Raw genomic sequence first — 25773 nt, forward strand, 5'->3', positions numbered from 1 at the left:
TATTGAGGGTTTGTTATTTTCATTACTGTATTGGGGGGATCTCGATTCTGTAGAGGAGATCTTGTACAGGAGATACAGTTGGGTATGGTTCCTTTCAGACTAGAAGCTAAAATACTTTTGCAGTCACTGAGGGAAGAGGAAAGAGGTTATGGCTGTTTTGCTGATATATAGCTTATAAGACTCCATTCTGTGTGCCTATAGCAACAACATTTGAGGACATGGATCATTTTACTGTCATTTTTCAGTATTATAGATACTAAGCTCTCCAGAAATTAATACAGTTTGCTACCCACTTACAAAGCAGTTGTTGAAATGTGCAAGTGTTAAATCAGCAAAAACAGGGACTAAAGAGAAAACAAAACAGTCTTTCTTTCTGCTCCTTTAGTTAGAGGGAAAAAAAACCCCAGTGTTTCTTGCTGCTCCTTTAGTTAATGCCTTTCCCCTGCTCCTCTTACTACAGAAAATGGTGGTTGTCACTATGCATGTCAGGAGAAAGGAGCAAGTCCCCAAATCCCTGACTGCAAAGTTTACATGCAAAAAGTCTCTCTCTCCCCTCCCATTCCATGGAGATGATTTGTAGCTGTCAGCGAGCTCACAGGAGAGCTTGTACCCCCAGAGCTGGGAGCCTGTTTGCTTTCCAGCTGCTGCCTGCCCTCCAGCATGCCTCTCGATGTGCCCCAGCAGGATTTGCTCCCGACAGCCCCAGCAGGAGCAGGGCTCAGAGCTGCCAGGTTGCATCTGCATCGCTGCAGGTGGGTAAGCAGGGCAAGAGAAGGGGGGATTCCAGGCACTCCAGATAAAGGCAGGAAATCTAGACAGGGAGGGGAGCATAAATGTAGGTTGAGGTATAAATGCTGGCCCTGTCTGGGAGAAATCAAAGAGAAGCAGCTGTTTCGTATGGGGAATAGAAAAGCAGAGCTGAAGTGGTTATGAAGTGACTGGTGTTAAATGGAGAAGGAGGTAATGCTGGTTGCAGGCAGTGGCAGCTTCACAGGCTCCACAAAGTAACTATTTCCACGTTTTGCTTCCCGTCCTTTGGGATGCAGAAGAGCTCTGTGTATGGTGGCTCTTCTATTCATTTACTTTATTTTTCATAGTTTCCAATTTTGAAACGATTTTGGTTCAGTCTCTGACACTCCCTACCCAGAGAGGTGGCTCTGAAGGACTAAAATCCTGGTACTAGAGCATCCAAGAGACCACAACAGCTGTCCCTCTCCAGACGTGAGAGACATTTGCAGCAGTAAGGTAAACAGCTGAAGGGTTGGAGGAGCTGTCTTGAAGCATGAACCTGACCTCTGAGCTAACATAACAGCAGAGAAGTCCTCAGGGACCCTCACAGGAGCAGATGTCAGTCTGTTCAAATCAGTTTTGTACTGATTTTCAAACATCTGCAGTATGTCTGGTTAATTGCAAGAGGATGTATTTTATGCTTTCCAGGCTACCTGTTACTGCAGTTCCTGTATTTGCCTATATCGATATGGAGACACCAATACAGAACTCTTGATAGACAACCTGCCTACAGGTAGAAAGGTCACTCCAGTTGAACCCCTTTCTTGCAATGAATAATGCAATCACCCATAGACACATCTGTGTTTAAACATGATTGCCACTCTTATCAGTGCCACACTCTATCATCCAGCAATTAAAGCCAGAAACAACACATAGCAGCTTGAGCCAGCTTTGTATTTACCTGTTGTGTGGTTTGTAAGAGGTATTTATTGAATGGTTTCAGGTGGTCAACAAGCACTGTAAATAAATATCAAGGTCTGTCTCATTCACAAACAATCATTAAAAATCATCGATTGACTTGGCTGGAATCCTGAATGAAAGACATTCAGTTTTTGATGGCTGCTATGTGGCAGTGCACTGGCTCCTTCAGGTGCTGTTTCTGCAAAACATGGTGCAGCTCTGACAGCTCTGACAGAGAATGTGCTACCTACACTTATGTGATGATGCACAAAGATGTCTCCATGATGATGCCAACATTGCTGACCACCAAGTCAAAGCCTGTTGCAAAAGCTGGTGCTGTGCAGAACATGGAGGAGCTCTTACAGAAAGGGCATTCAGGAAAAGCCCTTACAGAGCACAGCTGGAGGTGGGGAGATTCAGACTGGATGTGAGGAGGAAGCTCTTCACCATGGAGTGGTGAGAGCCTGGAATGGGTTTCCCAGGGAGGTGGTTGAGGCCCCATCCCTGGAGGTGTTTAAGGTCAGGCTGGATGAGGCTCTGGCCAGCCTGCTCTAGAGTAGGGTGTCCCTGCCCATGGCAGGAGGCTTGGAACTGGCTGATCCTTGTGGTCCCTTCCAACCCTGACTGATTCTGTGATTCTGTGAAAAGTACAGAAAACCTGAGCAAGAACAGAACTGCCTGTTCACTGTACATGGATCCAACAATTCCTTCACCTGAACTAATTGCTGGCCAGTCTTAGCTGGCACTGTGCAGGGGGGGAAAAGTAGTGAGTATTCCCAGGGTGGTACCTGGAAAAGCCACCAGACAGATAGGATGAAAGAATCTCTTAGGATCTTCTCAGTGTTTCTCTTAGGATTAAAGGGATTGTACAGATAGACTTGTGTGTCCTTCCTCCTAAGTACATCCTGGAGTGTACCCTAAGAGCAAGAAGCTGAGGTGAGATCTATATTTTACTTTGCTTCCAGCTTGCTGTGCTCCTTGACCAAATAATTCAACTTCCTCATATTTCAGCTCAGCTATCTAAAGAAATGCCCACTTACCAGAAATGTGCAAGAGCTCAGCTACTCTGCACACTTAATGGAAGCACTGCTGATGAATATGACACTTAATTTTATGCCTTATACATATACAGCTTTAAACTAACTGCAAACCAGGTTTTGTGGCAGCGTATAGGAAAGTCTGCTCCAGAAAGCATTTTGGGTCACTATCACAGCTACTTCATTTCCTCAATTATTTATTTCTTTAAGAAACAGTATCACAGAATCACAAAATGAACCAGTCTGGAAAAGACTTCTGAGATCACTGAGCCCAACCTATCACCTAACCCTTTTAATTAACTAAACCATGACACTAAGTGCCTCATCCAGTCTCCTTCTAAACACCTCCACGGATGGTGACTTGCAGCCCATTCCAATGCCAATCACTCTTGCTGTGAAGAACTTCTTCCTAACATCCAACCAAAACCTGATAGTTGCTGTAGTAAAGGTTTGGCAAAAATGAGTCTCAAATGCTCCCTGCTAGTAGAAATAGTAGTAGTAGAAATGTTGCTAGTATTTCTATATCTACTACTGCTGAAACTAAGCAAATTGACAAGATGATGGTCTCAAAATCCAAAGAGAAACACACAAGTCTCCCTCTAAAAAAAGTTTCATTTCCTACAAGAAATGTTCAATGCATTTCTTTGTCTGCAGCTTCTTCTGCATTGCTGCTCTGCTGCTAAATCCTCAACTCTTTCACCAGCTGGGAGCTGAGCCCTCATGCCTCCTGCAGAAAAGAATGGGAGAGCATCCTCTGCCATCCTTTCAGTGTATCTTCCAACAGCTAACAACTTTCACTAAGCAATTTCTCCAGCTTAATCAATGTGTCTCCATTAATGCCTTCCTGAAACACTGAATGAATTGGAAGAATTTTGAAGGCTTCTGAGGTATAGACTAGGACCAAATGCAAAGCTGCAGGAGGTGCCTTGCACCGTCCAGTATCAATCATGTAGCTTTTCAGAGGGAACATTTCCAATCTTCTTCTTCTTCTTCATTTTTTTCCCAAATAATTAAAGTATAATATTTTATAGCCTGATAAAATTTACAGGGACCCTTGGCAAGTAATTATAGTGCTTCTTTAACAGAGACCCCATAAAAGATGCATGATTAGAAAGTTAAGGATCTGGATAGAATTACAACGATGTGACAAATAATTTACAAGCGATAAACCATCCCAAGGAGAGGGGGAGGGTGATTAAAAGAAAAAGGGGGACAGACACATTAAACTAACCAGTGATGGAGTCTCACAATTAAAAGAATAAGTTTCCCCTTGTGTTTAGTGTTAGGCTTTTGTAAATACAAGTTGCTGTGCTTTGGCTAGAGAAAAGGTTCTCTCTGGCTAGGAAATCTCCAGCTTAATGTGGATGTCATCAAAGCTTGATCTGAATTTGGCTCAGTGGCTTTCATTTTATTACATGCTTAAGATAAATATTCTGCATAGGTGTTCTGCAGTAGCAATGATCCCCAACACTGTGGAACAGTAGCTGGAAGGATTTTTATGTGCCTCCAGATGTTGGCTGCACTCATTTTTCATAGAGCACATTTATTAGGTTTCAGCTGGAGAAAAAAGAAAAAGGAAAAAAAAGGAAAATAAAATAAAAGAGAAAAAGAAAAAGGAAAATGAAAAGGAAAAGGAAGAGGAAAAGGAAAAGAAAGAGAAAGAGAAAGAAAAAGCAAAAGAAAAAGAAAAAGAGAAAGAGAAAGAAAAGGAGAAAGAGAAAGAGAAAGAGAAAGAGAAAGAGAAAGAGAAAGACAAAGAGAAAGAGAAAGAGAAAGAGAAAGAGAAAGAGAATGGAAAAGGAAAAGAGATAGAAAAAGGAAAAGGAAAAGAAAAATTTAAAAAAGAAAATGGAAAAGAAAGAGAAAGAGAAAGAGAAAGAGAAAGAGAAATAAATTTAAAAAAAGAAAAGAGAAAAAAGGAAGAAGAAAAAAGAAAAAAGATAAAGGAAAAAAGAAATGAAAAAGGAAAAGGAAAAGGAAAAGGAAAAGGAAAAGGAAAAGGAAAAGGAAAAGGAAAAGGAAAAGGAAAAGGAAAAGGAAAAAGAAAATGAAAAAGATAGAAAAAGAAAGCAAAAGCAAAAGAAAAAAATGAAAAGAGAAGGAAAAAAAGAAAAGAAAGAGAACAAAGAAAAAGAGAAAGATAAAGAGGAGAAAAAAAAAAATCAAACCACCAAACTGATGGATGCCAGCTCAGAACACCCCCAAATTTGGAAGAAATGCAGGTTTGGATGCAGATTTGAGTAAGGCTTATATTTACAGGAGGTAAAGAGCAGCTGTGACAGAAAGAATAAGAGGGGGAAAGTGTTCCTCATTTTTTTCTCACCTTAATCACTGCCCTTTATAAAAATATCAAGGTCAAGGAGTATATTTGTCTCAGTGCTAAAAAACATTATCAGCACCGGACCTAAAAGAAGCAACTGCTGCAACTACAACAGGTGAGCATCAGCTGTGCTGAGTAAGGAGGATTCAGAGTTGTGCCAGATCCCAAAGAAAGATGGAGAGCACAGGTACTAAATGAGCCAACCTCACAGTGGAGGTGGAGAGAATTTGTCCTGTGTGAAAGTTTGGTCACAACACAGATTGATGCGAATTACTGAGTGGTAGAACCATAGAATAGCAGCAGCTGGAAGGGACTGCTGGAGAGCATCGAGTGCAACCCCTTTGCTGAAGCAGCACTTTATTCTAGGCTCAAGGGACCTGGAGAGGATCCATGTGGATTTTTCCACTCGCCTTTCTCCTCAGGTAGATTGTAAAGTAAGTCGTAGAGTCATAGACTCATAGAACCAACCAGGTTGGAACAGACCTCCAAGATCATCCAGGCCAACCTAGCACCCAGCCCTATCCAATCAACCAGACCATGGCACTAAGTGCCTCAGCCACAGAGACTCCACCACCTCCCTGAGCAGCCCATTCCAATGCCAATCACTCTCTCTGACAACAACTTCCTCCTAACATCCAGCCTAGACCTCCTCTGGAACAACTTGAAACTGTGTCTTCGTGTTCTGTTGCTGGTTGCCTGACAGAAGAGACCAACCCCACCTGGCTACAGCCTCCCTTCAGGTAGTTGTAGACAGCAGTGAGGTCTGCACTGAGACTCCTCTTCTCCAGACTGCACACCCCCAGCTCCCTCAGCCTGTCCCCATAGGGTTTGTGTTCCAGGCCTTTCACAAGCTTTGTCACCCTTCTCTGGACATGTTCCAGTGAGCAGCCTAGAACTGGACACAGTACTCCAGGTGCAGCCTGACCAGTGTTGAGTACAGGGGAAGAATAACCTCCCTCCTCCTACTAGCCACACTATTCCTGACACAGGAATAGCCCAATTTGTAATGAAAACATTATCACTTTTAATTCCAGCAGTTCCTCTCTCTCCTGAAGAAGCAAGACCTTCAAAGAAACCAGCAACATACTCTGGGATTTCTAGCTGATTTACAGAGTATGAGGATTGATCCTCCACCAGATAGTTGCACCCCTCTTTGTTTTAACAAGGGCATATCTCCTTTAAGAGAGTCTGTATGTTTATATTAGCTTTAACATAGAGTTGTACTTTCTATTTATATTGTTCAATTTCTATTTTGCTTTGACAGGTCTAAGTATTATCTAAGAAGCTTGAGTAACTTTGTGAAACAGATTTTTCTGCCCTCTTAGCAGATGAGACAGCCTGCAGACCATTTAAAGTTGTCACCTTTTTTTTCTTCTTCTTTCGTAGTTATCTGAACTTGCAGCCCCAGATAGACACATTCACTTAGTGGTAACTCCACATCACATCATCTAAAATGCCCCACAGCCTGACACAGAGGATTGACTCTGCCCCTTTTGTATCTAAAGAAGTGGTGCAAAGCACAAATCTAATTCAAGTCAAGTTGAAGACTGAAGGTGTAGAAGCAGAAACTGACACAGGGTTGGGCTTAGTGCACTGCTGATTTATCCTGCAGTAATTGCAGAATCAAGCACATTAATCAGATTGATTTGTGCACATCTGTTTTTCAAATAAACAGATGTTGATTAGATGAAAAAGGAGTGCAATTCTTCCTGCACCAACTGATGGAAATCAGCAGTCAAATAATTGAAGGCACCTGCAATTGCCTATGGCCATGAGAGGAGAATGATATCTGAGATTTCATGCTCCTTAGGAAGCCCATTTTGGGACTCACTTTATTTTATTAAACCACTCATATGAATCTCCCCAACTTGTGTACTTTATTGACAGCAGAAAGAGCATTCAGTGTTTTTTTGTGAGACTCCTTGTAAGACCTAACCCTCTCCTCTCATACCCTACAGTGGCAACAAAAGCAGAAAGAACATTCTGATTTTTTTCACTTCTGAGCATCACTGATAATTAATTCCCCTTTAAAGCCATTTATTGGGGCAGGCTCTAATTTATTCACAGGATTAACAGGAGTGGATTTTTACAAGTGAAAGTCAAAATGACTCTACTCCAGAACTAGCAAAGCGCCGTGGGCTCAACAACTCCTGAAGATGATCTGAGGAAATGATTTCAAGGCCTCAGTTGTCACTAGCAATATCAATCAGGCTTTACCATCCCCATGGCCCAGGTGCTACAGTCAGTGAATAACATCAGAAAAGAGAGAAACTACAGGAGGAACTGCAGAGATTTCCCAAAGAAACACCTTTCCTGCTTCTCTCATTCTAGCCCTAGGATCCAAACATTGTAACCCTGTTGCCATATTCTTGCGGTTTGCTGAGTGGAAAATGCACATGTGTTCAAACAGCTGTATTGTTAGAGGCTCAATCCTAAATGCAGCACAACATCTGCAGGACAAGGGAGAGGTGTCAACTGAAGTGTGTCAACCTCGAGCTAACGACACGGCGCTGTGTTGACTAAGCCTTCTGTTGGAGCTGAGATGTCGCTCAGCGCAGTGGCAGGCAGCTCGACGTTTTCCAGACGTTCCAAGGGACACCTTCTGGGGGATTTCTTGTGCATCGCTGGGACTTGAGAGCTGTCTTCCCAGCCTCTCCACCACAGCAGATTGCAAGATCTCACCTTCTGGGGGCTGTCTGTTAGCACTGTGTCTTCTGAGCAGCTTGAAAGTGGAATTTTGTTACTCTTCAGTTCCTTTCCTGTTTTTCTTTTTTCTTTCCCCATGTTTTCATTTGTTGAAGTAGTTACCCAAGTGGTGGCCTCGAGGGTAATGGTGCCCAAGGATCTCTCACTGCACTCATCTTGCCCCATTTGTAACTCCTCAATGTGAGGTGCTCGCTGGTGGCCAAGGCGGGTGGGTTGTGCCCAGAATTTGTTGAATGAGACACAATTGTCCTGCTCTGAAGCCAAAAAGCCTCTTTTTTACCCAATAGGCAAATCCAGAAGGAGACACTTTTCCAACTGAAATATACACCCAAAGAAGTCTTTTTGGTTGGTTGGTTGGTTGGTTGGTTGGTTGATGTTTTTGTTGTTGGGTTGGGTTTTTCTGGGGTAGTTAGTTTGTTTGTTTATTTGATTGCTGTTTGGGATTTTGTTTGGTTGGTTTTTAAGTTTGGTTGATTTTTTTTTTTTTCTTGGGTTGGAGTTTGGGGGTTTTGGTTTTTTTTTTCTTGTTTATTCTCATATGCAAGAACTGGAAAGGTGCAATTGCAGAGCTAAAATTGCCCTTGTTAAACACTAGCTATAGAAGAAAAGAAAGAGTAAGCTAACTTAAGGACAGTGTTTCATCCTCAGAAACCTATGCTTGAGATGATCCCAGCCTCGAAGATGAGCTCTGAGCTTCCCTATATTCCGATCTAGGGTTTGGCTCCAAGCTTTGTGTGAGAGCCATGTGCTAAGCTCAGATCCAGACTGGAGTTTTCCCAAAATCTGAGGAAGTTCAGATCCAGAGTTTTGGCTTTAGCCCATGTCTAATTCAAACCAAATTGTCATCTAGATTCCAAGTGAAAATGAGTCAGAAGGCCTCATCTCAGCAGCTGATGAGATGTCCACACTGCATAATCACCACGTACAGTTTGGCAACCAGCATGCCCTGACTCAGGAGTGGAGATCACAGCTGCACCTGTGGGCTGAAAATCTTCCACAGCCCTCAGGAACCTTCTGCATGCCCAGCACCCACACCACAAGGGGTGTACCTTAGAGGAGGTCATGCTTTAGCCCTTTGCAACACCTGGACTTCATCTAGGTTATGAACAGCAAACCTTAACCATGATTTAATGAAGACATTGTGTGAAACATGACAACCTGCGTTAGGTGGCTGGGACACCTTTCTCATAGAGCCACTCATAGGGATTAGTTAGGATGTGTTCATGTCTTTTCCCTGGCTTCACTTTCCCACTGCTGAGAGTCTCCTGTCTGAAGCTGTCATCCCTTGAGGACCATCTGTATTCCAGCACACTTGGAGGACTTGATTAAATGAACAAGACTCCCCTGCCCGGCAGTAGGGAGTTTCATTAGGCTGTTTGCACTGTCAGATCTGAGGGGAGTGTCTGCCCTGCCTTGTGGCATTTCCTCACTGCATCCTTCCCAGCTGGGGACTCCTGCAGACACCTGTTGGAACTGTGTCATTAATATGAAGGAGATTTTACATTAGATCTGGAATGAAAGCATTGAAGATTGCTTCCATACCTCTCTCATAAGATTCTGGAAGCAAACTTTCACACTGTGCATGCAAAGAGTTCCTCATCCCAGTCTCCACCTGGACACAGCAACAGCCAATTTTGCCATTCTCCTGCAACACCCAGTAACAATTTCTCTCAGCTTTCATTATTAACAATATTTATTATCAGCACTGTAGTAATACAATCAGGCCCTTGCTGTGCTAAGTGCTTTGCAAACATGTGGAAAGACAGTTTTACAAGCTATTCACCCCAGTGCCCAGAGCCTGTGGTGGTGACAAGCTTTAGTTATGTTCTTTTTTCTCAGTAGCAGGTCCAGAGAGGGAGAGGACAACTTCTCCTCTAACTGCCCCAACATCTCTATTCAAAGAAAGAATGTGGGGAAAAGCAGTGATGTGAGAAGAGAACTTATACTTGACACAATTGTACATCGTCCCACCCCAGCATTTCAGCTTTTTTAGAGAAGAAAGATCTGCTTTAACCAGAATTTTGTTACTCCTTTCATGTGCTCCTAATATATATAGGACTAAGATGTCCATAATATTGTTTTAGAGGAGCCAGAATGCTCTGGGCTAGCAAACAGGCACCATAAGGTCAATATTGTGCTCTGCTTGTGCACAAGACATCATTCTGGAAAGTGTGGGAAGACTTCTTCAGTGCAGCTGACAAAAATTAGCACAGCTCCCTCCTACAACTCCGCCCTGTGCACAGCCATGCCTTGGTCTGCAAGATTATAGCCCTCTGGGTGCACAGAAACCCAATCCTGGAGGGTGTGTAATGTGAGCAAACACCTGGGATAGCCCAATATGGGTCCCATAGAGAGATCAGGCATGACATTGATGAGGGCACAGAGCGTCTGCTCAACAAGTTTGCTGATGACACCAACCTGGGAGGCTTGGTTGATACAGCTGAAGGCTGTGAGGCCATCCAGCAAGACCTGGGCAGACCGCAGAGCTGGGCACAGAGGAGCCAAATGAGGTTCAACAAGGACAAGTGCAGAGTCCTGCACCTGGGGAGGAATAATAAACTGCACCAGTACAGTCTGGGAGGTGATCTGCTGGAGAGCAACCCTGTGGAGAGGGACCTGGGGGTGCTGGTGGATAATATCCATGGCACAGCAATGTGCTCTTGTGCCCAAGAAGGCCAATGGGATCCTGGGATGTATTAGGCAGAGTGTGTCCAGCAGATCAAGGGAGGTTCTCCTCCCGCTCTGCTCTGCCCTGCTGAGACCTCATCTCAAATGGTGTGTTCAGTTTTGGGCTCCCCAGTTCAAGAGGGACAGGGATCTGCTGGAGAGGGTCCAGTGGAGGGCTATGAAAATGATTAGGGGACTGGAGCACTGCCTGGTGAGGAGAGGCTGAGGGACCTGGGGCTTTTCAGTCTGGAGAAGAGAAGACTGAGAGGGGATTTAATAAATGTCTATAAATATCTGAGGGCTGGGGGTCAGGAGGGCAGAGACAGGCTCTGCTCACTGCTCCCTGGGATAGGACAAGCAGCAATGGATGGAAGCTGCAGTACAGGAGGTTCCAGCTCAACACAAGGTGGAACTTCTTTACCCTAAGGGTCACAGAGCACTGGCACAGGCTCCCCAGAGAGGCTGTGGAGTCTCCTTCTCTGGAGACTTTCAAGGCCTGTCTGGATGTGTTCCTGTGTGCCCTGAACTAGAGTGTATGGTCCTGCTCTGGCAGGGGGGCTGGACTTGATGATCTCTTTGGGTTCCTTCTAACCTCTGATATCCTGTGAGCCTGTGATCTTGTGATCTGTGGTTTTCTGCACTCCAGGAAAGAGTTAATGACAAGCAGCTAGGCACAGAGTGGTGTTTCTTATGGAATCACGTGTGGTGAGGATAATGCAAGCAAACTGCTTTTGCAACATGCTGAGGTCACTCAACCACAAGCCTCCAGCTCTACTGTATGAGAGAGAGGTACTGGGAGAGAACTGTGGGCAAAAGTAGTCATTCGTGGGAATCCTGTCAAGTCTCTATAGGCCTTGGAGACACCTGGAAGAAGATAGGCATGATAATTATGTTCTAAAATAAGGGGCACTTTTGTTCTTTCCCTCCACCCACCCCCACTCCATGGCAACTCAGCAGCCCATTGTGGTTTTGTTCCACGTGATTCCTGAAGAGAGACAAAGCAATGCAACATCCTTATCAGAGTGAATCACAGAAGTTGGAAATGACCTGATTCACACGTTTTTTCCATTCTCTGTCACTAGTATGAGGCTTAAAACACACCAAAAAAATAAAAAGAAAATGTTGTGATGTTTAGCCTGTGAGTTGTTGTAGCCTGGCTCCGTTTTCCAGCTCAAGTTAAGACGTGGGAAAAGACTCTGAAGAGTCTTCTTCTCAGACGTGGCTGAATGCCTGCACAGGGCAGATGCTCAAAGATGTTTTAGAGGTCATAAAAGCAAAAAGTGGCACTTATGTTGATCAAATAAGTCTGGGCTCTGGTTCCCTCTGAAATAAGTGGAGTAATTGTGATAACAGGGTGCAAAGAGCAAGACTAAGACAGGTGGTGTTCCTGTCTGGATGACCATAACAGGGTTTGGATTGAAAAGGACCTTTCACCATATAATCATAGAATCAGCTAGATTGGAAGAGACCTCCAAGAGGCTGAGGGAGCTGGGAGTGTGCATCCAGGAGAAGAGGAGGCTCAGGGCAGACCTCATTGCTCTCTACAACTACCTGAAGGGAGGTTGTAGCCAGGTAGGGGTTGATCTCTTCTCCCAGGCAAGCAGCAATAGAACAAGGGGACACAGTCTCAAGTTGTGCCAGAGGAGGTCTAGGCTGAATGTTAGGAGGAAGTTCTTCACAGAGAGAGTGATTGGCATTGGAGTGGGCTGCCCAGGGAGGTGGTGGTGTCACCATCCCTGGAGGTGTTCAAGCAAAGCCTGGCTGAGGCACTTAGTGCCATGGTCTGGTTGATTGGCTAGAGCTGGGTGCTAGCTTAGACTTGGAGGTCTCTTCCAACCTGGTTGATTCTGTGATTCCTTTTACATTAAGTGTGGCCTCACTAAAACCATAGTACACAAAATAATGACAGATACAAATAAGAATATGGCATAGAGAAATTTAATTGATTTGCTGTTGCTCAAAGAAATCTTCCAGACTGTGACACTGAAAGCCAAATGTTGTACCTTCTTGTGCCTGTGAAATCTATGGCAGAATTCTGGTCTTCAGAATCAGCTGAACGTCTCCTACTGACTAGCAGGACTTGGGCTCTCTGCAACTGAAATGAAGCTGCACAAGAGCCTCATTACAGGAGTTAGCCTGATGTTGTAACAGGACACAAGTTCTGGAGAAGCTTCAGAGTGCAAGCCAATTGCTGCCTTTGCTTACCTTGGTTTCAGTGGCTCATTGAGGTTTTCAGACTGACATGTATATATGTTTTATACATAGATATAAAAAAATACAGCTCTCAAAAACAGTAGGAGCCCCACAGCTGGCATCTGCCCAGGTCCAGAGTGCCAGCTGCTGCCAAGTTGCTCTTTTCATGGTTTGTTGGAGTCACTTACACATGGGTGGGCCAGGAAAAGAGGAGGAGGGAGTGAGGTGGGGAGCAGGAGAGCAGCAGTTCCCCCCACTCCTGCTTTCTTCAGTTTGTTTTATATTTATCTTTATTATATAACTTTGTTTTGGTCTTGCAGAGTTGTTGGCACTGAACTTGGTAGCAGCTTTGCCTTCCTTCTGTGGAGAAGCCAGAGGGTTGGTTCTGATTTAGGGGTTTATTATTATTATTATTATTTAGGTTTAAAAGACTTTCTTCTAGGACACATACCACATGTTTGGAGGAGTAGTTGTTCCAGACGTGCTGGAGCTAAAAACCTGAGCCTAAATTAGCTGGAAACTTGGAGAATTTGAGATGTGGCTTTGCAATCCACCTCTGAAGAGGTTTTTCACTCCAATTTGAAAGGTTGTCTTCTAGAATTAGATCTGTGCCTGATCAACCTTTTCATTTTAAAGATCACCCAGGTCAGTATGGATGATAAAATCACCAAACTATTCCCAGTCTGGCTGAGTGCACAAGAACGGAATGAAGAGACAAGGGGGTAAAAGGGTTTGCCCTATGTTAAGGGGAAATGGGCACAATCACAAGGACAGTAGTATCTTGTGTATTATGACCTACAGCCTAGTGGTCCAGGCGTGCTCTTTCCTACCCAGATAATTCTTTTACATGACTGGCAGCCAGAAAGTCCCAGTAGATCTCATGTCTCCCAGGGCACCACTGTAAATAACCCTTGATTTGTACAGAAACATTGACATTGTGTGGGTAAAACTGAGGTCACACTTTTCAGTGCCATTCTAAATAGGACCCTTCGTGCCTGAAATCCACTGTACCTCAGAGTACAAGCTCTCTACTCTGTAATATTTGGATACTCCTTGCTTCAGAGCTAGGAGTCCTTGTGTGGATGGATTCTTGGAGCCTTGCTGCATGAGTGATTCACATGGTCATGTTTAAAAGAAAGAAAACTAAATAAAGATTAATTCATTTAAGAAAACAAAGCCTACAATGAAGTAATGAATGAGGGGAGCATAACATCCCTTGCAGATGACTAAGAGTTCATGGTTAATATGTGGTGGTTTCTCCAGCCCCCAAAAATAATACCTGCTGCCTCCCACATAGAGGAATAAAAAGCATGTGGGTCTACACCATAATCAGCTGTAGAGGCTTTCCCACAGGGTCTGTTGAAAGACCAACTTCAGTGCAAGGGGAAGCAAACACAATGGTTCTGTCTCCTCTGAGGTGAGAATGCAAGTTTGGTGTAAAACAACTCTTCCTGCACCTAGAGTGGTAGAACAGACATTCTCTGGGATGGGATAAGCAGTGGCAGGCAGCTGTGTTGGGAGCAGATAGGTTGTGTTAAGTTCAGGTGTAGCTGGTCACAGTGATGAGCCCAGTGTTTAGAGGGGAAAGCACACTTCTATGAGGGCATCACACAAGATATGACTGAAACTCACATCAACTTTCAGACAAGCCTAGGGGAGTAGAGGACTGAGAGTGAAAATCTTGTGTCCTGCTCTGTAGCTGGCAGTCATGGAGCTTCAGTGGCATCTGAGATCTGACTCAGTCTCTGCTGAGGTCTTGGGGAAGGAAAGGAGAAATAGGCAACAGAGTACAGCTGGTTAAAAGGAACAATACAATTTGTCCAACTTCCCCTCCAGAGCATGTGGACAAATTGTCCAGCAAACCTTTTAGAGACATTAGATACCACTAAGAGGGTTTGGGTGTCAGTCTTTCCTGCTTTGACAGACTGTGGTGTGTGTGGCTCTGGGGACATATATTTTCATTCCAGGTATTTGTTTACTCTTTTTATTTCCCCCCCAGCACTTTGAATCACTCAGGGAGCTAACTGTGGGACTGAAATAACATCACATCAGACCTTCTCACGGTTCTTCTGTTCCTTTGGGAGTCAGAACATGGTGTAAAGACAAGATCTCACATTATTTTTGGCCACACAGATTGTACCCAGAGGAAGGAAGGCTGGTAGTCCATTAAACATATAATCATAAATGCAAATAATGAGGTATTCAGATCTGGGGTGAGTTCTTATGGAGTCTCACTACCAAAGTGTCCAACCAAAGACTGAATGCAATTTCATTCCTGATTCCATATATCTTACCTGCTGTTCTCCAAGCTCTATACTGTGTGATGGAGACCATCCTCCATTTCAGTACTAAAAAACACCAACTCAAAGCTAGATCCCATTTGTAGGCAAACTCTTGTATGAGAATATGTGTCTCTGGGTCTCTGCAGCTCAGAAATAGCTCTGTGCTGTCTGATAGATGTAGGCTTACATGTGATCCCAGAATTAGGTCCTTCCAACCTTCACTCCCATCAGCACCCAGACCAGCCATGGTACACACTGGCCTCAGCCCAATCCCTCATACAGAGAAGGTGTGAGCTGTGAGTGCTGCCTGCACATAGTGGATGTCTCCAAAGTGATCTCTCACTTCAGAGCTTTATACCCTGACCACATGCAGCATCTTTCTGTGTCCAATATCCTCCTAAGTGAAGCTGGGATGGAATTCATCCCATTCAGCTTCAGATACCTGCTGCTGAGCTAATTACCCTGAGCTCTGTGTATAATTAAGGCAGAGAGACAAGCTTTGCCAGGATTATCAACTATCTCCTTCTAAGGACACCTAAAAGGGGTCAGAAGAGTCATACTTTAGCAGTGCTGCTCTCTGCTTGCTAATAACAGAGCCACACTAGCCAGCCAGCTCAGGACTCATGTCCACACAGAGGTTTTCATAGTTACCCAGACATACTTGGACACAGAAGATATCTAAAGTTGAACATTATTAAGAGAATGATGAGACTGGCACAGAAAAGAATCTATGTCAGACTGAAGGAAAATGAAACTGGGGAATCTGAGGCAATTCATGGCAGAGGACATTTCTGTTTCACATTGATCCTTTTCAGCAAGGACCCGCTAAATTCTGTGACAATTAGCCAAGCCCTTTGAGCTTGGCACATCTGTTTTTCCATAGTTCATCATCCTCAAAGACCCAAGTAGCCAAAACCACCAGAAAATACTTCAGTGTTTCTGCAGGTCTCATTTCACTCATGGTGTGGTGTGGTTCAGGATTGTCCCCATTTATGAGGGTCTTACCTTGCCCTTCCCCAGGAAAGAAGAGCTCCAGCTCTTATGGACCTTTCATTTGGTTTTGCCCTAAGGTTTTGTAAGTAGGATAGCATTTAAGGCTTCCTCTCTTAGAAGGCACACTCTTTCAGTGAAGGAGCTGAAGCCAGAAGTCACTTCATATTATCCTTCTGAGGAGCCATCTATCAACATCTATCAACTACCTGAAGGGACATTGTAGCCAGGTGGGGGGGTGGCCTCTTCTCCCAGGCAACCAGCAGTAGAACAAGGGGACACAGTCTCAAGTTGAGCCAGGGAAAGTATAGCCTGGATGTTAGGAGGAAGTTCTTCACAGAGAGAGTGATTGGCATTGGAGTGAGCTGCCCAGGCAGGTGGTGGAGGCACCGTCCTTGGAGGTCTTCAAGAAAAGACTGGATGAGGCACTTAGTGCCATGAGACCATGGGATAGGTTGGACAGGATGATCTTGGAGGTCTCTTCCAACCTGGTTGATTCTGTGATTCTATTCTATGATTCTAACAGCTTTTGACCATGCCAAGGACTGAGAAGAGGTCTGGACAGGAGTTAGGTTACACAGTGAAGCCATCAAATTCTGCTTTCTTCTCAGTGTTGTGACACTTCAAGCCACAAGATCTTACATCACTGCTACAAGAAACAAAAGCAAAAGCACTGTTCTATTACCAAGCAGCAATTAGAACTAAATGAACTGAAAAGATTCTCAAAACTGGGGAAGGAACTTCATAATAGCTGTTCTTAAGAAATGTAGGAGTGCACTAGCACAGTGTGCACATGCTCTGATCTCCACAGAATGCTGACATGAGCACAAAGATCTGCTCTGCTGGAGGAGCAATGCAATGGAGGCAGATCTATGGAGCAAAACTGATGGTGATGAGGACACGACCCTCACACTCTATGTGTTTGGGGGTTGTTTTGCAGCAGATCTAGTCTGGTACACTAGACTGAAAGCTTATGAGCAGTTGAAGCCCTTTTAATGCACATAATTTGGTTTACATTCCTCCCAAAATAATCTAATTGGTGCACTTCAAACCTAAGCACAGTAAAAGGAGATATTTGGGAGATTTCCTTCAAAAGGGAACTATGAAAATGCTAACATGGATGCATCTATCATATTCATAGCTGGTTAGGAACACAGCCCAAATAGACACAGAACCACTGAATGATAGGAGCTAGAAGAGACCTTTGGAGATCTTCTAGTCCAACACCCCTGCTAACATAGGTTTGCACACATCAGGTTGCACAGGAACATATCCATGTGTGTTTCGAAAGTCTCCAGAGAAAGGGACTCAAAAATCTTTCTATGCAGCCTGATCCAGTGCTCTGACACCCCCCACAGTAAAGAAGTCTTTCCTTCTGTTCGAGTAAAAAAAGGTCTGGGAGGAGATGAGAAGTTTGGAGGCAGCCTTGGCTGCAGTGACTGTGAGATAGCAGATTTCAGGATCATGCAATGAAGCAGCAGGATAGTAAACAGGATTGCAATCCTGGACACAGGTCGAGGAAAGGAAGAGATCCCATCATGAAGTGCACTGCAGACTGACCTGGCTTCTACAGAGCCTCCTTTAAATGCCAAAGTTGTGTAGGTGAGGGCACAGCCTCATTTAACAAGATTGGGTTGTGCATGATCCCCAGAATCATGCCAACAGTGACTTGATTGCTCTCCTTACATACAGGAACGTTTGTTTCAGGTCTTGTTCACACTGTGAATACTCTCATGATGAATAACTGTTAATTTAATTGTTTCTCTGGAGGGAAAAAACAGATAAAAGAAAAAACAAGTCAGAGATGGTCTCTTCCCTGATTATTGAAGCAAGTATTTCCATGAGTAAGAGCACTAATGAATTTTGGCTTCTCATGATGTGTGTTATGTGGCTTCCTGATTTCAAATCTAGGAGAGCTGCAGCATCAATGCTTTCCTCATTGGGTGTGCATGAGAGGCAGTGAGTCTTAAATACAAGTGAAAATCCTTCAGACATCTGAGAGAGAGAGAAAAGATCACTGAGGAGTGGCAAGGTTTTTTTCCCTAGGACTACAGAACCTCTTGTACTCTTGTACTCTAGCTGGGATCTCTCCCCTTCCTCCCCCAACTTTTACAACACCTGTATGAACCTACAGCCTTTGAGACCTCTGCTGGTTTATCAGATTTAGTTGCATTTGGCCAATAAGTTCAAATGCTGTTAGAGATGGCTGAGATCTGGATACTAGTACAGAGCAAAGACTGCATACACTTCATGTTGTTAGAGATGCACACAGAAAGCAAGCTTGAACTGCTCATGTATGGGAGCAGGGAGGGAGTTAGACTCCCTGTGTCTGGGGAAATAAGCACTTAACTTCTTTCAGACTGCTTCAGCAATTCCAGTTTGAACAAAGTAACTGTCCTTTTGCACTGAAACTATACAGATGCTCCTCCATCTGCCCATTGTCATGGCACCAAAAATGGAAATCCTCTGCTCTAACCCCTTGCGTGTTTACTCCCCCTGTGCAGCAGCAGAGCCTCAGCAGTGCCTTTTCAGATATGTGGATCAAAGCAGGAGGTCACTGCGGTCAGTGAGCAGCCTTGGTTACCACCACACCCAGCCAAAGCATTCTTCCTTCTCCTCTGCTGACAGTCAAGGCTGACTCCCTGCATGTGACTCCCCCATCATCCCCTCCCCACCACAGGTTTCTGGTCTTGCACAACCGAGTCTACATATTGCATGGGCAAATTGGTCACACTGCAGGCCGAGAGTCCCAGTAAACATTTCCCCTTTTCCCCATCCTCTCTCAGCCTCTCCCCCCAGCACACAAGGGCACCCACCCTCCAGAAGCTCTGCTGTGACTCTGGAAGCTTTCCTGCGCTCTGCTTCCTCCAGAGACCTACCCAGTGAACGAGTTAAGAGATCATGTGCAAAATCAAAAGGCTAAAGGTAGTCCCCTTAGATTTGTCAGAGGCAAAGAAACACAAACTCATTTTTCCAGGAGTTCTCGAAAGCTGAGATGAGATTATCTATAATTTAAAGAAGAAAATTGGTGGGAAGCAAATAGCTCTTTGGAAAACCTTCAAAATGCAATGGATATCAACAGAATGTTTCTACCACTCTCGGGAAGCACTGCCAGCCCACATCTTTCTGCTAACTCCTAATGGGTCCATTAACTACTCCTAAATAATGATGGAAACCATATGGGTGCACAGGTGGTCTCTCAATAAATACCAAATGAATTCAGTATGATCACCATTAACACAATTAATACCCAGCCAATCTACTATGATAGAACTATTAAAATTAAGAGCTGCTATATTTCCTCAGTCCCGTGGCAATTTTACAATGGAAACAAACAAAAGGCTAGAATTAACTTCCTTTTTTTTTCCTTCTTCTTCTTCTTCTTCTAATCATCATTATTATTTTATTACAGTTATTTGATTTTATTTACTTACTGGGGTGTTTTAGACTTCTGTGTATTCTGGAGTGTCTTTGTGTCTGAGGAGGTAAGTTTTGACTCTGAGGAAAAAAAAGAATTTGGGGAGAAATCATTTTTAACAGTCCAACTAAAAGAAATGTTTGTTTATTTGGGGATGGGGGGGGAGAGGAATTGGTGTATTTGGATGTCAAAGCAAAGTGCTTCCTACTTTCTGCAGAAGGCTGTAAACACTAGCAATGAACATAAGATTGCCACAGCTGCTCTTTTTATCATCTACACCATGAGTTCATCACTGTTCCCTGATGGGACTGTTAGTGTGGTCGGGAGTTAACATTATTTTGGGGCTATTAGTCCTGTTCCAGCATATGTGGTGGTCCACCCAGTTGTCAGGGGAAGAGGAACACATTCGTAAGTGACCTTTTGTAATGAAACACCTGATGTAGGCCCACTATTGATAGGGAATTTTTGGCTTTCCAGCAAGGAGGAATTAGGTTTTTTTTTTTCTAGAGCCAAAGCAGTAACCTGGATTACTCCAGATTCAGCCTCTATTCTCCTGTTTCTCTTGCAAGCCATAGCTAAGCTCCCTTGAGCTGAGCGAGGCAGCATCAGTTCCAATATCTGTGTGGTCGAGCATGGGTCAGATTCAGCCCCCTGGCTTTTGTCCATCCTGACAACCACTGCAAAAAGGGTGCTTCACATTTTGCAAAACTCTGTTTGCTTGGCTCCAGAGGCTCTTTTATATGAATCACTAAAGCCTGCTGTGTGGGAGAAGCTTCAGAGAGAAACATTTTGGATCTCCTAAACCCTAACAAAGTTGGAGCCATTCTACGGGGCAGAAGGTCAGAGAAACTTTGGTGACGGCAGCAAAAACTGAGTCTGGCAAAAGTGTGGCCTGAAATCAGTGTATTTCACCACTAAAACTAATGCCTCATCACTTTCATAGGGCAAGTCAATGGAGTTTCAGCCTTGCTACAGCTCATGCCAAGTTAAAGGAGAGATTTCTCAATGCATGCCTGCAAGTCCTCTTGGGGAAAACACAACAGACTCCTCTTGGGTGCCACAATGAATGAGATGAATCTTTTATTCTGTGGCTGGAGAGATCTCAGGATATCTTGAGTTTCAGGACAAACTCAGCTGGACCAGGATTTCAGCCTTCAGCTGTCCCTGTGGCGTTCAATTTTTGCAACTTGTCTGTACTCAGAAGTAGCTTATCTGGCCAACCCAAAAAGGCCTAGATCACCCTGAACTGTCTATGATTACTATTGCATTTAATGTCCTTTGTCTCCTTGAACGAGACACCCTTTTTTCTGTGCATTACACCAGATTTACACTCAAGGAAGATACTACTCAGAATGTGTCCAGCGAAGGGTGACAAAGCTGGTGAGAGGCCTGGAACACAAACCCTATGAGGAGAGGCTGAGGGAGCTGGGGGTGTGCAGCCTGGAGAAAAGGAGGCTCAGGACAGACCTCATTGCTGTCTACAACTACCTGAAAGGAGGTTGTAGCCAGGTGGGGATTGGTCCCTTCTGCAAGGCAACCAGCTACAGAACAAGGGGACACAGTCTCAAGTTGTACCAGTGCAGGTCTAGGCTGGATGTGAGGAGGAAGTTGTTGGCAGAGAGAGTGATTGGCATTGGAATGGGCTGCCCAGGGAGGTGGTGGAGTCACCGTCCCTGGAGGGGTTCAAGAAAAGCCTGGATAAGTCCCTTAGTGACATGGTCTGGTTGACTGGCTAGGGCTGAATGCTAGGTTGGACTGGTTGATCTTGGAGGTCTCTTCCAACCTGGTTGATTCTATGAGTCTCTGATGAATTAGTGTCAGGTTTGAGTAAGTTGTGCACTTGAAAATTTCCTAAACTGAATTTCTATGAACTACATAACCTGTAGAACACGAAGCTCATTTCACAATTCCTTGCTAACTTCTCTTATAAACCATCTTGCATATAGATTACTCTTGAGTGCTTCTGATTAACTCCAAATATCGATGCTCTTGTTCTTGAATAGAAGATTCTGTGTTTCTAATTTGAATAGCATAATTTTGAAGTGTATAAGGTAAATAGGGACAATGCATTCTTGTTCCAGAACTCAAATGCCCATGAAGTTATTCATCAATCTCTTTTTCATTTAAATTCACACTTTACCTTAATTTGTGTTTCAAATGCAGATGAAGCCTTAATTAAATAAAAATTCAGCAGATGGTTTCGAATTCTCTGTTCAATTTACATTTCTTGTACCTTTCTAAATGCTGGACTTTATCTTCAGAGCCAGAAGTGTTACCATTAGACCTCTTCTTTTAAACAAATGCATAATAATTGGTAGGCTGGAGCTGTCTGCAGAGGAATAAATTAAATATTGATTACCAAATCTTAAAAGCCTGGAGTTTATGTATATGTTTCCATAAATACCCCAAACCTTGTCTGAACCTTCAGAGATTAATCAAAACTCAAGTGTGTACCAGAGTTTTGGTTCTTGAAGCCTTTATTCCCATGCTTTATGATATCCTTGATCATCGATGGGACCAAGAAATTAATTTGACAGAGGTGCCAAGTGACTAAGGGGAAAAAAAATGCATTCAACCTCTAGGAGAAGTTGCTGTGTAGTTGGATTCAAGCGCAGTGCAGGTAGCTGAGTGACTCTGAGTATGTTTTGTTTCATATGAAGTTGTTCATTACTGAGAACTGTGAAAAAGTGAGAGCAATAAGCGGAATTACAGAGGGAAAAACCCTCCTGTATCTCTAAACCATTGAGTAAGTCAATATGTCACTGTGTGTTAGGAGAAAATCACTTTGGTCTAGGGAAGTTACCTCCTTCAGGGGAAATTATGAATGAAAAGAAAACACTGCCTGTCCATTTACATTACATTTAAGGTGTAGGTAGCAGCCTTTTCCCCTCTGTTCCCTTTATCCTCAGTATCTACTGTTGTCCTCAACCATACTGGATGCACACTGATAAAATTAGGCAGCCTTTCTCCTCCTCACATTAGTTTCCAGCTCAGCACTGATTTACAAGCCCACATCTTCTCACTCTGTCATACAGGCTTTTCTACCTCGGCACTGCCAACCATATCATTGTATTACTCAGAGCTAACTCATAAATTGCTTCCTTTCAACTTCCTTCCTTTGCCTGTTGTGCAAGGGGAGCAGCCCTGCGGTGTGACCATAGATGGGGATTCCAATTTTACACCCTGCAGCTGCAAGTCTCCATCCCTGCTTAGCCTGCAGCCTTCATGTATTTATTTTGAAAGAGCAAATGTGACAATATTTGTGTATTTCAGCAGCCTGGGGGGAAAGAAATCCATCCAGCTCCTCCTTTAAAGAGATAGCCCCTTCTGACTCACAAAGCCTTTCATAAAAATATAGGCTGGAAGTTAGGAGGAAATTCTTCACAGAGAGAGTGATTTGCCATTGGAAGGGGCTGCCCAGGGAGGTGGTGGAGTTGCCATCCCTGGAGGTGTTCAAGACAAGCTTAGTGCCATGGTCTAGTTGACTGGATAGGGCTGGGTGATAGGTTGGACTGGATGATCTTGGAGGTCTCTTCCAACCTCATTGATTCTGTGATTCTGTGATAAAAATCCCTTGATGTTGTGCAGATATCCCCAGAAGCTGAACACTTGGTGGGCAGGGTCGAACTAACAGGTAGAGGGAGACAAAATTTGGGGCAGCGAAGCAGTGTGGCTGATAGAATTAAATGTGAGTGAGAAGGGTGATGGGAGGATCCAGATGGTCTCTGCAGTGGGCAAAGAGGCAGTGTTTCAGTTGTGCTGAAGCAGGGCTCTGGTTTAAGTTTGCAGTTACTAAAATATCCTTGTCTGTTCTGACTGCAGAAGTGTTCCTTCTGAACAGTGGAAATGTTATCAGCTTGGCTGTCCTCGTGAGATTTCTAGTATCTGTGGCTATATGCAAGAAAACATTTCACAAAGCAAGTTCCTCTTTTGGGATCATGGGATTTGAATCGCCTTCTGGGGCCCTTGATGTTCACAACATCTGTTGCTTGTATGTTTGAAGTTCCAGTTTGGACCTGCTCTGGGCTCAGATAAAAGAGGAAGAGCCTGATGCTCTGCTAGAGGAGGATGCCTGGCATGAAATCTTGAGCAGTCACTTGTAGCAGGGAGCTGTGCTTTGTCTCTATCTTAACTGAGAGGAAGACACACATTTGGGGAGCTCCAGGCTGCTCAGATTCCCACTCATGCCTGAAGTCTCTGCAAGATTTGACTCCTTCCTGAGCCAGGACAGACATAAGAGTGTCATCTTTGGATGGGGGGACAGGGAAGCTTAGCAAGTCTTGGTAGCAAATCACTTAGATGCAATAAACTGTGGGGTCTGTGTTAAGAGTAGGCATGGAGGGCTGAGGGGGAGCTGACAGACAGCTGCTGACATCTGTGCTGCAAACACTTAAATGAGGATAAAGGCCTGGTTGAAAAGCTGTGAAATATTCTGCCAGGCCTTGGCCTGCTGAGAGAATGCCTCTGCTCTGCATGGCTAGAAATCATCCTTTCTCCAGCACATCTCTGCTTGGGTTTGTCTTAGTTTGTGGCTGAAGTAGCTCCTTTCTCAGTTAAGGCTGTAAAATCCTTACTCAGAGACTGATACATGGTCTGTAACTCCAACTGATACCATTCTATGATTTCTGGGAAGAAGTCAAAGGAGGCAGACCTCAAGGCAGCACCGTAGGTCACCTGCATGTGTGAAAAATGGCAAGAGCCAGGACAAAGGCAAGACAGGGCAGAAAAACAGGGTGAAAGAGTAACAGGTTTTGTCATATGGCAAATGCGAATCCTGCCTGGCACTGCAGTTTCTGATCCCACACTGCCTTTGGCTGTGCTCGACCCAAAGTCTGAGATGCTGATCTCTGTAAGACATGCAAATCACACAACATTCTGCAGCAGCTCTCATCTCAGCAAAGTGCAGCACAGGTTACTGTGGGAAGTTCCACCTAACATCTTCCAGTTTCAATTTAACATTTTCCTTGAGTTGATTTGGGTGTTTTAGGGGGAGTTGTTTTGTTTTCTGAAGGGACATTGGACTAGATGGTCTCCAGAGGTCCCTTCCAACCCCTACCTTTCTGTTAATCTGGGATAACTTAGTGCAGTGGCAGGCAACATTACCTGGTGGGGTAGCACATCATATTTCATATGCATCATATTTCATATGCATGCTTCATAGGCATTTCTTTCTCTGACTAATTTTTTCCTTGCCTTTACAATATTACCAACTGACACAGCTTTTTGATTATGTAAAGGGAGGAACCATAGAATGATAGAATCAGTCAGGGTTGGAAGGGACCTCAAGGATCCTCTAGTTCCAGCCCCCTGGCCATGGGCAGGGATACCCTACCCTAGATCAGACAGGCCAGAGCCTCATCCAGCCTGGCCACAGCTATCTTCTTATGTCTAAAAATAAAAGAGGTCACTTGCTGATACCTTTACCCATTTTCATTTAGCCTTTACCAGCTAAAATTCCAAGCAGCTAAATTTGCATGGAACAGGACCAAAAAAAAAACTGAGTATGAACCCACTGATTTTGCTCAGCGTGGGGAGTTTGGGTAAGACAGCAACTGTCATGCCAGGAGAGAACTTCTGAGGTGAATGTACATAATGTTTTTTTCCACTGAACTTTTCCCATGATCTCTCCAATGATGAAAATGTCACCATTAAAAAAAAACCTACAAACCAAGAGCATGTTTGGTGTCTGACTCAAGGATGCCATTGGTGCAGGCACAGTTCAGTCTGCAGGGAGCTCTGCTGCAAGTGAGAGACTTGGGGAGAGTCATTGATCTATTGAAAAGAGGGAAGTGAGGATATTCACTGCTGGATAAAAATAAGCTACTTGAGCAAGAGATGGCACAGACTGTTGTGGTTTGCTTTCACATGATACCTTGAAGAGGAAACGGAAGAGGCTTAGAAGAGGCAAGGTAGGGCAATGCTCCTCAGAATGATTTGTGTAACTTCAAGGTGACCTTTTTCTTGCATGTAGGAGTTTCTGTTCTGTACCATTGACATGAGCAGAAAGGAGGAAAGGGACAGTCCATCTTGTGCAATTCTCCTGCATGTAGAGCCAGTGAATTAAAAAAAACAGGCTTTTTGTCTGACTTCACACAGCTGCACTGAAGTATCAGCCTAGGCTGGTTCAAGTATTTCTAACCCAGATTTACCACATACATAGATACACAAAACTCTCCACACCTCCCTGCCTTCCCTTGGTTCTTCCAGAGGAGAAAATAAGTCTGTAGCTTTGACATCTGAGTAGGAAAGTTCCCTTAAAGCATGAAGAGTCATGGAAAATTATCCTCAAATACATGAGGCACAGCCTAGTAACAATGAAGACCCACTGACATCTGTGGTGCTGCATGTGCCCTTCCTGCATTGCCTTCAAGCATAGAACCACAGGTGAAGAAGGGAACTTCTGGGTGTGGACTTCATGCAGTGGAAAGTTAAAACTTTCTTGACTGTTGGAAACAAGAAGAAAAAAAGAAA

The sequence above is a fragment of the Pogoniulus pusillus genome, chromosome 29 (assembly GCF_015220805.1).
Source record: "Pogoniulus pusillus isolate bPogPus1 chromosome 29, bPogPus1.pri, whole genome shotgun sequence".
Classification (NCBI taxonomy): domain Eukaryota; kingdom Metazoa; phylum Chordata; class Aves; order Piciformes; family Lybiidae; genus Pogoniulus; species Pogoniulus pusillus.